The following is a 15,554-nucleotide window of genomic DNA, read 5'->3' on the forward strand; positions in this document are numbered from 1 at the left end:
CACTAAATAGACCCAAGCAGACACCCATCAATGTGCTAACCAATCCAGACTCAACCCAATTTCTCAAACAGACGAGATCAGAAGCTCTCACGGTAGGAAGGACATAGGGCCCTGGAAGACCATGTGCAGGAGGCAGGAGGATCCATCCAAATGCCAAGGCGCAGCACTCCAATACTGCGGCAACAAGCCACACCTCAGTGTACAAATATACCAGAGAGGGGTGTCATAGAGAGGAAGGAAGGGTACACCCAACTACCCCACCAGATCACCCGAATGCAACCCAGTCAACAATGGGAGAAGGACACCCAACTCAACCAGAATCCCCCACAACCCCGTGAAGGGGACAGTAGAAAAGGATGTGAACACAAAACCAGTTGAGTAATAGACATCAACCACTAGGCCACAGCGACTCAAGGACAAGGGAAGGAACAACAAGGGCCCAGCATGAAAGCGAGCCCAGGGGAGCGCAAACAAAAGTCCAGACAACAGACACAGAGGCAGCACACCAGTGGCCACCACAATCCAGGCTTCCGAAACATACCCACAAAATGCCCAAAAACATACTCTGCCATACTGGAAGACAGAAGCACCCTCCGGGATGAAGGGTACCCCCTGAATCGGGGTCAAGGAGTCCAAGAATAAGCTGCACAGAGGAGAGCCACACTCCTGCCTCAATTTAAGCAGACGACGAGGAGGGCAGAAAAAACCACACAGCGCGACCTCCAAGGTACAAGGACACCCGACACTTACTTAAAGGGTGATCCCCAGCCCCAACCTGAAACCAGGGGACCAGAGGAAAAACCAATGAAGACTGCCAGGAACAGGAAGAGCCCCAAAACCCCGCCCGAACAGGCCTACCCAGATTGGAACCGGGAAGACCGACAACAAAGTGGCGCTGCAGCAGGCGGGAACCACAGAACCGCCACAGAGGCCACCCAAGATGCAAGGAGAGGCTACAAAACAGCCCCCCTCAGAGCCCCAAAGGCCAGGAGCTGAGGAGAAGCCCAACACGGACAAGAAGCAGAGCAGCCATATGCAGAGCCAAGAATCCGGACGAGAAAAGGGGGGTGCCAAGGCAGCTGACTCAAAGGAGCAGAAGAAGAAGCAAAAAACACACACGGAGAGGACTGAGGCAAAGGCCCCAAGCACACCTGCATCCACTAACAACCCCTCGAAATCCCCAGGAGGACACCCAACCAGGGCCCCACCAGGCCAGACCCCACACCCAAAGGAGATCAGGCGGGAACAGGGGTTCACCTGACGGAAGGACCATAGGCCAAAGCCAGGAAGGGAAGAAGGAGCCCGGGACAAACACAGTCAACAATAAAGCCGTGGCCCGCGAAACACCCCAACCGTCCCAGTAAAACACCAGGGCCGAAACATGCAACCGCAAGGGAATGCATGAACAGCAACCCTCTCGGGACACTAAGCAAGCAACGGCCGGACATCAACCCCGGACCCACGGTATCCCATGCACCTGAGGCACACAATGCACCAGCGAGTCATAGCCCCGGGTAGAAAGCACAAGGAGGAGCCAAGCGCGTGACATGCAGCACACGCAACAGAGCACACAACGCCCCAGGAAGCTGCAGAAAGAAAAACAGAACAGCGTGACCAGAACCACAGGAAGCCGAGCGTCAGCGCAGAGACCCGAACCGACCGCACCAGCTTAAAGGCCACATCCCCACAGCCCCCCACCTACACACTGTGAATAAGAGCAGGGCCGGACACACAAGTGACAATGGGGAAAACCTAGAATGTAACCATAATCCACTTATGAATGCAGTCAGGCAAACACCTACCAACCGGCAACCGCAGGAAATTTGGCTGTCGGGATGAATGCTGAGGCCGAGACGTGAACCCCAAACACCGGATCCCAAAGTCCTCAGTGCTGCTACCAGACAACATCTGCCTCCCAGAACAACAGGCTCACACGATTGTACTAGTGACCACAAAAGTATGAAGGAACCTCGCATATTAACAATGAGGTCCAGGAAAAACATATAAATACAGAAACAACACACTCACCCAGAGTACGATGATCCTGCATAACCAAGTTGCCCCCGCAGTGCTAGAGAGGCAGAGCCTGAAATGAAACAATGCCCACACAGTATCGCTGCAGGATATTAATGTAGCACGCATGCGCGTGTGAACACACCCAAAACACAAACAGAAGCCACAGGAAGGAAGGTGAGGATGCACGCCCTTGGCCCGAGGGACGGGTAAGTAATGCAGACCTAAAATTCAAACATTTCAGAATTCTACAGGAATAGCTACATGGCAGGCCTCGCTGTCTCTATATCATGTAGCCAGTGGGCTGTCAGCAGAGCCATCACAGACACCTCCCATCCCCCCTTTAGGGAACATCTGAGGCCACGGCCGCAGTGCGCGGCAATAGGGTAATGTAACTGCACGCGGCACCAGGCTATTCGCGCGCCCACTCCTGGAGGAAGCTTGCCCGGAACCAATTCATCTGAGAGACAATTCCCAGAAATCAGACCAACTTAGCAAGCCCAGAGTAAATGCACGATGGGTTAAAACTGCCCAACCGAGGCCCCCAGAGGAAGCAAATCCCAGCAGCAGACTGCGCCCCACCAGCCCCACAGGACAGCATAGTTCACAGCGAGGCCCCTTGTGGACCCTGAAAAATCAACAACCATGAGGCAGAGGTGCGCCTAGGGAACGCATAACAGGCCGCCGGGCGCCCCCACCCCCAACACACAAGCCCCAAGCTGTCCCTGTAATGGGAGACCGCGGGCATCAGAGTGCCACCAACAGAAGTGAGGGAGGGGGAGGGGGCCTGGGCTTAAGGATAAGCTAAAACACTGCGCCCGGACGGACAAGGGGAGAGTAAACATAAGGCTGCTAGGAAGAGCCCCAGACCTCCCCCTCCATCCTCCTGTACACCTTACGCTCGCTAAAGCAGAGCCTAACTAGCCCAGAACAGACACCGGGGGAAGGAAGGAGGATGGTCCCTGAGTCCTAGGCCCCGCTAGAGCAGGGCCACCAACCAGGGACCCCAGTTCGAGTTATACCAGGAACAACTTACTTGAAAGAAGCTTTGGAGAGAACTGCAGCGCAGAATCAAAAAAACAGGCTGATGGGTTGGGCCGGCCGACCTCTTATAGAGGTCAAGGGTGTAATAGGTCGGCCATATTGGTAAGGGATGGGAAGCATAGAAGGCTGACTTTTTTGCTGTGGAGGGTTCTGGTGTGGAGCTGAAGTTCACTTTGTTAGTCATGTGGCGAGGAAGACTAACGAGGAGGGAATGGCGGCTTTAGTTTCACTCTGCCTGTCTCCATTAATTTATGCACAAATAAATCACGTTTGCAGGTGTGTGAACTCCAAGCTCTGCTTAGGGAACTGCAGCAAAAAAGATGTTTGGGCCTAGAAGAAGCTATTCTCCCTACCTAGTGCTTAAATAACTCTGCCGACTTCTAGTGCTTCAGAGTATAAAGTTCATACGAATCTGCGTTCTTTTCTACACTCTTTACGGCCAGGACCCAAATGCTTCCCATCAGCTGTCCCTGCACGCCTGACCCTTAGAAACACGCAAGAGTAGAGCTAACATGACCTCACAAACCAGACACAATAGGACAACTGTTTGTTTATCTCAAGGCCTGAAGCGCGGGTGGCTGTGCACAGATGTAGAGCGACCTGGGGGCTCAGGTTCCAACCCAATCTCATCCTCCCGAGGTAGATACGAACCGCAGCCATGCGTGTGCATCAGCATGTTCCAGTTGTGGAAACCGGTAGAGACGTGTCTCCTGACGTTCTTGTTCATGCTTCAAGTTTCGGTAAGAAGAGAAATACAGAGCAATGGCGGCCCAGATTAAACTGCCATGTGGCAGCTCTGTCTGTTGTATAAACGCCCCTGCACTCTTTATACGCCTAAGACCCTCAAGCTCTGAATAAAATGCTGTGTTTGATCTTGTCATTACCACTTAGGGACCATTGATATATATTACTGTTAATCAATTTACACAACCTAAAATTAACCAGCATTAGTCAAGCATGAAACAGCTAAGCACAAAGGCCTGCAGGCAAAAGAGGCCCACACATTTATTTAAGTCAAGATGGATCCCAAGGCCCATCTGTTAATTTAAAGCTCACACAGGGGAAAACTGCCTTCCTTGAGCAGCAGTCTTCTCGAAAAACCTTTTGTAATACAGTTTCTGTGACTCCCATTTCATACCTCTAACCTGCCTTTCCAAGTTGGGCTCCTTTGTAGACAGATTATTCCCTGCCCTACTGGCCTATTTATAGAATCATATTTTCTCATTGTGGTTATTATCCCACAATAAATATGTTGTATACTGTGCCACACACCTTTTGACCACAAACTGCACATAAACTCCTACGTAGGTTTCTTTGGAGCCCTTGAACAGGTGGGTTGAAGGTCGGTGTGTTGGTGGGTGGCAGTGATTGATTTGTGAAAAAGTAAGAGGAAAAAAGTGATTACCATCCTGCTCCACCCATTGCCCTGTTGGCTCTGCCAATGAAGGTAACAACACAACTACTAACCATCACACAAGTGAGACAATTCAGACGTGAATGGAGAAGTGTGGCTCAATGGCTAGAGCGGCAGACCCTGATGCAGAGTTCGGGCCCGGGACCAGGGTTCAATTCCCCGCCTCGGCGGGTCTTGGGCTCAAAAATTCCACGGACCTGATAATTCTCGTCTCGGTGCCTATTCCAATCTTGGAGTCCCACTCTGCAACTCTGGGCAATAGCTTGCTTAATCCAGCCCCCACAATGCTAAGGATGCCTGGCCTCCACTTTGGGGGTGCTCAGGAGTGGACGCCTAACAGGGAAAGCCAGGATGGGTTCCACAGCGGTATTCGTACAAGCGTCTTGAGACCCTTGCGGGTGAGTAGTGCGCTATACAAGTATCAATTTACATTTACTGTTTCTAGGCCACTTAAAGCTATAATAAATATGATTTACAGGTATTTTTTTTAAATTGTATATTGATTTATTAAACATTGTTATGCTCATATCAGAATTAGACAGAGCGCGCCACCATGTGGGGAATGTCACTAGAGCCAGTGCAGACAATTAATTGCAGGTGCCGACTAGCGGAAACTACCGGCTCAAATTGAGCACTAGTGGGTTGGTTTCTGATGTCTGGCATAGATCTGGCTTGTGCTCCTTCATGGGAGTGTGGTTGTGGTGGTGCATTGTAGTTATCCGGACCTTAATCTTGCAGCATCTCAGGGTTTTCTGTTGCTGATGGGTAGATTTATTTTAAGCAGATTTAGATTTTATCTTGTCCCTTACTTGAGAAACACTCTCTGTTCATTCCTTGGCGGTGTTCTGAACCTTAGTACACCTACGTTATTGATTTGATTTACTTTTGGAATGTCCATAGAAAAACCTCAGGGGGGAGAATGCAAGAACATGCTTGAAACCAAGATGATTAATTAAGGGCAAATGAGAGATTCAAGCATAGACGTGGGTGCTGCTCACCCTTCTTCTTGCCCTGCTAATCCCAGGCCAGGTGCAAGTAGTTTTATGTTTCCAGGGCTGAATACTATTTTTGCGCCTCCCTACCTCTATCAGCAAGGCTTGTTTAAAGGCAGGTGCAATATGGCGCCCTCTTGTGGTCACTTCTGTAGCCAATGTTCCACATCAGTCCCGGAAAGGCATATCTCCTGTAAAAGCACTTGCTGCATCTCTACCTCACAGTGGCATACCTGCACGAGCTACTCACTCAAAACAAGCATTGACATAGCCAGTAGGTCTCGCCTTTGGGACCTTATAAGTGGTTAGCCATGCAACACTTGATGTTGTTGCACCAAGGATATTGTGCCGGATAACTAAACACTTATAAGGTACCAAAGGCAAGACCTATTGACTATGCCAATGCTTGTTTGTGGCTGATGAGGGAGTCCCTCATTATCATTTAAGACAAGCAAGTCCTTTTGTTGTGAAGCCTTGTGAGTGCAGCAGGTGTAGTCCTTATGAGTGCAGTCCTCTCTTGTGCAGTCCACGAGTCCACCAGAGCAGTGTTTCTTCTCTGGAAATTTCTTTTGGGTCTTTTAGGGCCCACAACACCAACTCAAGGTTCCAGAATCTCTGAGTTGCTCCATTGGGAAGTTGGGACTACAAGACCTACAATGCATCTGGCCAGATAAAAGTCCGCTGAATGCTGTCTAGCTAAGTTCCCCTCGTCGAGATGGAGCAAGTGGAGCTCTTTTAATCTGTTGCTTTCAGGAAGTCAATCCTATCAATAGTTGTACTATATTAAAGTATTCCCATGTTAGCCTATGTTGCCAATGTGCTACAATGGCAATTTGGCCATTCTTCCTTTATCAGGGCATATAAAACATATTTTAAAATGTTCCTGCTTATAGTTACAATGCACCCTACTGATGGAGCACTCAAGGGATACCTTAGGGGTGACATTTAAGACTTTGGAAGAACCTTTAATTCCAAAGTCAAATTTGCATATCATTTAATTTTAAATGCAGCTTGCAAAGCAGGGCTTCCTTTAAATTGACAGCAGGCAACACAACAGTGCACACTTAAGAGCATTAAATCTGCAGGCCTTAAACCAACATGCCCTACCATATACTTGGTACTTACAGTTAGGTTATCGGTACCAATTTTAACTATACCTAATTACCATGTGCCTTTAATCGGAGCACAGGCCCTGGGTATGGTTAGCAGAGCCTATGGCACAATCAGAGCCAGAAAAACTGCATCTAGTAGTCAAAATGGGGACAAAAAGTGGGAGGACACTGAAAAAAGCGCTGGTTTCTCACACTTAGCAAACTTGTGCTTTTTGTTAAAATTAGACAGTTGGGGGGACACCAGGAGCTCTCACCGGGTGTTTTTTTTACCCAGAATCCCTTGCAATCCTCAAACTTTGACTAAAAACACACATTTTCCTCACATTTCTATTATGGAAAGTTGTGGAATCTGTAGGGAGCCACAAATTTCCTTCCACCTGGAATTTCCCCGTGTCTCCTGATAATGGTACCTCACTTGTTTGTATAGGCCTAATGCCTGCCACAGGAAATAGGCCAGGATGCAATATGGACGCATCACAGTAACCCTCTGAAAACTGACCCTTTTTCACTTTGGGTAGCTGTAGATTTTTGACCCTAGCTCAGCCTGCACCTAGGTTAACTAATTCTAGACACCTAGGGGTATCCAGGCAGGGGTGCCTTGCATGGCTCTCACCAGTTCTTTTTACCCAGAATCCCTTGCAAACCTCTAACTGTGACTAACGTAATATACCTTCCTCACATTTCTGTGATGGAAAGCTCTGGGATGTGCAGTGAGCCACAAACTTCCTTCCACTCAGCATTCCCCCAATATCCAATATAAATGGTACCTCACTTGTGTGGGTAGGCCTTGGGTAGGCCAATGGCAGAGGTCGGAAATGGGCCAAAACACAACAAGGATACATCACATTTTTCTATTCAAAACGTACCCTTTTTTTCAAAATGGGTAGCTGTGGATTCTGGGCCCTAACTCAGCTAGCACCTAGGAAAACATAGCAAACTTGTGCATTTTTTAAAAACTAGCCATCTAGTGGTATCCAATGTTAGGTGACCTGTGTGGCTTGGACTGGGTATTTCTACCCGGAATCCCTTGAAAACCTCATACTTTGACTACAAAAAGCACATTTTCCTCACAATTCTGTAATGAAAAGTTTTGATATCTGTAGGGAGCCAGAAATCTTCCAATAAACATTTCGCTAAGTCTTCTGATAAAAATGGTACCTCACCTGTGTTGGTAGGCCTAGTGCCGGCAACTGGAAACAGACCAAAATGCCATATAGATACATCACATTTTCCAGTCAAAACAGACCATTTTGTTTGCAATGTGGGTAGCTGTTGATTGTGGACTGTAGCTCAGCCAGCACCAAGGAAAATCTGAACATTTCTGAAAATTAGACAAGCAGGGGCATCCAGGGGTGCATGACTTTCATGGCTCTCTCAAGGTAAATTTACCCAGAAGTCGTTGCAAATATAAAAATTTGATGAAACCACATTTGACTACCCTTTATGGGGGAACAGCATTTACAACGCAACTTTTACCACGCAGTACCATTACCACTCAACTTTTACAACGCAATTCGTTACAACAACTTGCGCTGGGGGGCGCTGTAGGATAGGGAATAGTTTAATTTACTATTCAAAATCTTTCCTACTATCCACGGGGACTGGAGTTGAAATAGTAAATTAAACTATTCACTATCCAGCGCCCCCCAACGCAAGTCGTTGTAACGACTTGCGTTGTAAAACCTGCGTGGTAAAAGCATTTTTTGGGACCGCCACTTATGTTTCCCCATCATACATTTCTCAAGAGCAAGAAAGGCAAAACACACAAAATGGAAAGACAGAGGAAGAAAAATACCCAAAAAATATTGCAAAGGAGGAAACTGTAGGATTAACTTCTCAGCAGAGCTTTAAGCACAAGCACTTCTTCTGCCAATTAGGTACTGAATGACTTAAGTATGTTGTGTCTAGGGGGAGGCGCTAGGTGGCGCACAGCGGAATGGCTGTGTGATCCGCAGCTCCGTCGGTCGACCGCCAACATCACATTCTGCGGCTGCCTAAAACCCGCCGATCTAACGTCAAAATACATCCAGTGGGCTGTGAAGTATTCGGGAACAATCGGATGTAAGATGAGGAGCCTAGAAGCACTACAAGAGCCTTAAATCGGCATCATGAGTCGGTGACGGGACTACGCGGCGGCAAAGATGGCGACGGACGCAGCCACTATCCCATAAAAAGCTTCATCGTCCTGTAAGTAAGTGACCTGAATACTCTATTTGCGCTGCCGAGTGTGGAGAGGCGAAATCACTGTGACATAGTCAGCAATCACGCTTATGCATGTCGTGCTACGTGCCCCGACCGATCAAACACCCCAGTGCATTGATGGGTATGTGGACAAGATGGCGGCGCCCAGTTACCGGAGCCCGTAAATCACTACGATTATCCCCGATCAACAGCAGCGCTGGGCGAGTGGAAGGAGGGATTACTGCTATTGTGTACACCCTGAAGAGCTCAGCCCTGGGAGATATTTAAGCTGCTTTTCTCCACGAGCACGTGTGTTATGACGCCCGATCAGTGGGGGCAAGACGGCTGGGGACTTGAAAGAGAAAAAGGCGCAAATTTGTGTGACATGCCCGCTGACATATACACGCATTTACTGAGATGGAGCTTAACACCAGAGGTGATTGAGGAGTGTGACACACAAGGTGGTCGCTAGCAGTCGCATGTCACTGAGACATTGAAAACACCTTCTTGAACACGGTTCGACTCCACTGCAGCATATCACGTGTATACAGATCACAGGAGTACACATCCAGTACAACTGATAGAGGCTGTTGTAAAACGCAGGCACACTGCGACCAGTTCGGGTGAGATCTGAGCGGGGTGAGTGTCTCGTAGTGTGGCTCGGAGCCTAAGCCAAGGAGGTAGAGACCCCCCTGAATAGCTGACCTAAGTGTGGATTCCAGACACATATCCCACCCCGGCGGTCAAGACAGCTACGCCAACTAGGACCACTAGGTCCTCAGTCAAAGTGCCGAAAAAACCAAACGCCACGGCCTCCAACGATGGTGAAACCTGATAAGCAACCACAGAAAATATCATTTGAAAGCAAAAAAGCACCCAAATCTACAGACATAATGGCGGAGGGTGGCGGCCAGGCTGACCCTGCGTCCGGCAGCAACATGGAAAAAATATTACTGGCTATACAAACAAATCTACAGGACATTAATGGCAAGTTGGACAATTTAACACGCAGGATGGGCAGCATGTCTGCCAAGCAGGAAAAACATGGTGAGAGGTTGGACACGGCCGAAACTCGCATATCGGCCGTAGAGGACGAATCGCGTGTGACCACCTCCAAATGCGCAGGCATGGAACGCGTCATGGAGGTGATCAAGGCGAAGGAGGAGGAATTGGAAGCGCGCTCAAGATGCAACAATGTACGCATCGCAGGCCTTCCAGAGTCGACCAACACTGGCAGAATGGAGGTATACATGGAGAAACTATGCAAGGACCTCTTTGGAGAAGAAGCGTTTCGCAAATCTTTATAGTGGAACGTGCACATAGGTCACTCGCGCCCGTTCTGCCACCGGGAGCAACACCTAGACCGATAGTGGCGAGAATACTCAATTACCGTGACAGAGGTACCATCTTACGACTTGCCCGCGAGAAAGAAAAGGTGACCTACCAAGGGAACACTCTGGAATTTTACCCGGACCACACCGTGGCAGTGCAACAGGTGAGAAAGGAATATACCTCCGTAAAGGCCAAGCTTAGGGACCTCAACGTCACTTATTCCATGCTGTATCCGGCCAGGCTACGCCTGATGTGGGAGGGCAAGCCTGTGCTGTTGACCTCTCCTAAAATGGCGCAGGACTTTGCGAAAAAAAGTTTTGAAGCACAATAGAACCAATGCTCAGGAGGAGAGACAACAGGACTCAGACTGAATACACTAGGGAGGACTTCTAGTTACATTCGGTAAGATGTCGAGTGGCTGGGTGATAACTGTAGCATACCTCAGGATTGAGAGATATCACTCCCTACATCGTAAGGTGAGAACAAACACTGCAACAAACATTGTGTTGTTATTATACCCAGTAATTGACACTCCTTCTACTGGAGTCCTGATGTGTTTCACATTATTAGTTACAAATGCTTATCACCGAATTGAACTGCCTGCTGCTTCACATTCATTACCCCGCGCAGGGGGCCGCTAACTCCCCACTCCCAGACTGCTTAACAGACACCTAATGTGATGTGCTGGACTCTGGGAGGGGGCTTCCACTCACTGCCCGTACTAATGGGGGTCACAAGTGAACACTGCCATGATTATGTAAGGTTCGAAATATTACGACACGATGATGGTGACCTTACTGCTGTAGCATACGACCTACATGTTTATCGTCCACAAATGTAACTTTCACATGTGTCTGCATGGTCTACGATTCGTAACCAGTTTAAGACGTGAAGCTAGACATTGGATGTTGGGAGCCGGGGGCGGGAATTGACTAACGTTGCTGCAGTATTTCAGATGTAATGCTGTGTTTTTGTCGGGAGATAGATATTATGGATCACAGTCTTTAACCAAATTGTTGTTGACGGCGGTTGGGTGATAGCAGACAGATGCACGAAACATGGTTGAGTATAATTGCTGTTAGAGTCGTCCGCATCCATTAAGTTGGATGATATGCTGCACCCCCAGTGGACCTTCAGAAGGGTATCCCCCGGAAAAGTTTTGTTCTGATGGGAGCTGTCCTGGAACTCTATGGTTTGCAGGGCACATATGTTAAGGGTAAATGGCTTTGGCAGAGTTGGGTTTCTGGAGTGGGTGGGGGGAGAGGGGGTTAGGGACTTGTTTATGTTAAGAGACCAGTAGATTTCGAAACCAGCAAGGTCCGGTATACAGGTTGGAAATGGACCAATCCATCGTATACGAACGCTCACATGACAGTGAGCCTGTATTCTGAACCTGTTCTTTATCTGCCATGGCCCAGTGTTGAGCACCCTTTCAGATGACACAGGGTAGTAGTAACCGTAGTAGAACACATCTAAACTTCCTGACGTGGAATATTAGAGGCTTCACACAACCGAAGAAAATACGACAAGTGTTTACTTTCCTGAACAGATGGGAAATTGATGTGGCTGTATTGCAGGAAACACACATGGCACCTAACTCACGGCAACATATAGGCAAACGGTGGGCGGAATCATCCTACATGGCCACGTACTCCTATTACTTGAGAGGGGTGATCACACTAGTCCGGAAGGGAGTGAACTACACGATCAATAAGGTGATCCAGGACCCAGGCGGGAGGTATGTTATAGTGTCGGGTACACTACGTGGACAACGGCTGACGCTCCTCAACATATATGGTCCAAATGTGGATGCACCCGAATTCTTCCAGGAAGTGTGGAGACATTTACAGCCCTTAACTGACACGCACATTATTTGTGGGGGGGACTGGAACGTGACGAGAGTAGACGGGGTAGATCGATCACCTCACTCATCAGAGCAACACCAATAGGCAAGGTCTAGTCTAGGGCATATGATGACAGACCTATCACTAACAGATATATGGAGACACAGACACACTCTCACGCCAGGCGCTACTCACATTTCAGCGATACACAACAGCTGGTCGCGCCTGGACTACTGGCTGGGCACAGATAGCATTGCTTTGTGGACTAAAGATATATCCGTTCTACCACAACCCTGTACTGTTGAAACTCACGATACCACATTACACTCCACCCCCATTTCATTGGAGATTTAACTCCCGTGCTCTAACGGATGCTGTCTACGCGGACACCATCCATAACTCAATTAAAGAATACTTTCAAATAAACGCACCAGTGGTTGAGGACCCGGGCCTACTATGGGAGGCCTTTAAGGCCACTATAAGAGGCATGTGCATGAGCACTACAATAGGAGTGCTGAAGGACATCAGGCAACAAATAAGACGCTGTGAAACACGCATGAAAGAGTTGGAGGTGGCCTATGAGGCCAATCAAGATACTACACTACTGGGTGAATTACGCCACATACATACTGAACACCAAACATATATTGAAGATGAAATAAAATACCTAGACCGAAAACACACGGCAGATCTTTCGGTGGGGGAGGCAGACCTGGCAGCGTACTTGCGAAAAAAATTTGTGAAGGCAAAGGGACTACGACTATATTGCGCGTCCAATCGGGGGAGGGCGTACTGCAGACACAGGCTGCGGGCATTCTGGACAGTTTTGTCACCTCATACGAGACACTATACAATGGGAATGCGACTTGTGCCCGACGGGTACCCAAACGAGTTTTACAAGCAGTACGTGGAGATTCTTGCCCCCTGGAAATGTATGGGGCATCTTTCGATCAGTCTGAGCTGCCCCCCACCCTCCGGGAGGAGGTGATAATTGGACTTTTAAAACCTTCTAAAGACCCGGAGATATGTGACTCTTACAGACCACTATCACTCATTAACGTGGATTCAAAAATACTCGCGAAATTACTGGCGATTCGGTTGACCCCGCTGATGACGCAGCTGGTCCTCCCAGACCAGGCAGGATTTATCCCTACAAGGACCACATCCCACAACACCAGGTCGCTGTTTGCCCTTTCACACTATCTCAAACCTTCCATGAAGGCAGTGGTAGTAATGCTCGATGCTGCCAAAGCCTTCGACTCCATTGAGTGGAGGTATCTAATTACCATTTTAAACAGAATGCGTTTCCCCAAGCGTTTCGTCCAATGGGTGTCATTGCTTTACACCAGACCGTGTGCCCGGGTTCGTGTGAATGGATACATGTCAAATGTCTTCTAGATAGAGCGAGGCACGAGACAGGGGTGCCCACTATCACCCTTATTTTTCGCGCTGGCACTCGAGCCACTTGCTTGCATAATAAGGCAGAACATCAAATCTTCAGCACTACAGTTCCGCTCCAGACCACTTCATATTTCGCTCTACGCAGGCGACATGTTATTATATGTTCGCGATCCTGACACCCACCTGTACAGTCTGCTCCGAGAGTGCATCAATTTGGTGGTCACACGGGCTTGGCCATAAACTGGTCCAAATCTTCCATTATCCCACTAACGGATACCACGATTCCCATTGATATCGAATACCCACTGGAAAGGCAGCGAGATCCCATACGATATCTGGGTGTGATGTATCACAGGGACCCTGCGGTAGTGATAAGGACAAACTACGGAACAGCGATCTCCAAACTAGAAGACAAGGTACAACGCTGGATACAACTGCCATTGTCTCTGGCCGATCGCATAGCGATAGTGAAAATGAATGTATTGGCTAAACTATTGTACCTATTTAATAACATTCCTATTACGCCCCCGGGACAGGTTTTCCGCCGCATCAAATCACTGGTACTGAAATTGATTTGGGCGGGCAAGCAGGCCCGAGTCGACCTCCAGACAATGACTCTTCCTTATACTCGAGGAGGTTTTGGGTTCCGGATTTTCTATTATACTATCTGTGTGCTCAGGCGCAATACGCGGCTTACTGGTATGACGAAATACCATATTTGACCCATACTGCTATTGAAGAAGGAGACGCGGAACCGATTCCAATAACAGCAATACTATCACATGTTAGACAGCCTCTGCATGCCCAAGATATCAATACCATTGACACAACGATCAAAGCCTGGCGAAAACTGGGTCAACTGGCATAAAACCCTGCTATACGCACCTGCTATGCCATTGAATCACCATCAAGACTTATCAGTCACAGGGGAAAAAGTGGGCATGTCACTACTGCAGCGAGCCGGCATCAATACCATGGGGGACCTGTTCCATGAGGGCACGTTTGTGGATGTAGGTCAATTGACATATGTCCACAATAAAACGCCCATGTTCTGTTTCACCTATTACAGACTAAAACACGCGTTGAGAAAACTCTATCCCACGTTCCCCGACGAGCCAGACAGTCTACACACACTTCAGATGATCATCACAACCCAAGACTTATCGCATTTAGTGTCCAGGCTCTACACCACAGCGCAGGCTGAAATCCCGCACACCACTGACAGGGCCAGAGCAAGATGGGACGCAGCACTAGTAGACCCATTGACAGAGCAAGAATGGCACCAGACATGCGCTCTAACACAGCTCCTAACTCCTAATGGCAACCTTAAACTCATACATTTTAAATTCATACATCAGATATACTACACACCTACGGGCATGCTTAAATTTGGCTTACAGGATGAAGATCGGTGCAAAAGATGTTGCAGAGAAGGCGCAGATTTCATACATCTGGCGTGGTCCTGTATTAGGTTGCAGGAATACTGGGGGGAAGTCAGCACCAAACTCTCTACTATGCTGCAGACGGAGGTAGAATGCACGATAAGAACATGCTTACTGAGTATCACACCACGACTCAAAGCCACCAAACGTAAATTTTGTGCGATAGCCCTGTTGCTGGCCAAGAGGCAAATTGCGCAGTGTTGGCACAGTAGGAAGGTTCCACAGACAACTAGGTGGCTGAGCGACATCTCCAGCTGCAGAGATAAATTAGTGACATTTGAGGAAGAGCTCCCAGCGAGATCTAGACCTAAAGATGTCTGGAGCTACTTCACCGACTACATGCTCATACTGCAAACTGTCACGGACGAATGACTTGGCGATTCTGCAAGAGATATACGTTCTGCTGTTGGGGGAGTGGGGCACTATATTGTCCAGTCGGGAAGGACAAGATAAGCCTTGCAGGATCCGTAATGCTAGATCTGAATATGTATACTAGTTTGCTTCCTAGGTCTCTAATTTGTACTTAAATGTTCATTGTTGCCAATTACGAAAAGTACAAAAATGTAAGACTTCATTTACATGATAATGCCGCCGGACCTAGTGTTGTCGGCTGAAGGGCTGTGTGACTACTATTCATACTCAAATTCATTCCTCGCAGCCAGCCCCAGGGTTGTAGGCCCATGGCCGTGTATAACTCATTGACAATACAATAAAGGTCTTACAAAAAAAAAAAAAAGTATGTTGTGTCTAGAAACTGGACTGGTGTTTCTATATTGGAG

The 15,554-nt window shown here is 48.2% G+C and overlaps 1 protein-coding gene across 1 annotated transcript in view; it reads right to left on the reverse strand.

Moving 5' to 3' along the window:
* The window catches only part of LOC147730535 (gamma-crystallin M2-like), a 233,514-nt gene that overhangs the window by 29,402 nt on the left and 188,558 nt on the right, over nt 1-15,554 (reverse strand). The gene's annotated exons all lie outside the window — the stretch shown is intronic.

Source organism: Lissotriton vulgaris, chromosome 2_1 (genome assembly GCF_964263255.1).
Source record: "Lissotriton vulgaris chromosome 2_1, aLisVul1.2, whole genome shotgun sequence".
Taxonomy (NCBI): Eukaryota; Metazoa; Chordata; class Amphibia; order Caudata; family Salamandridae; genus Lissotriton; species Lissotriton vulgaris.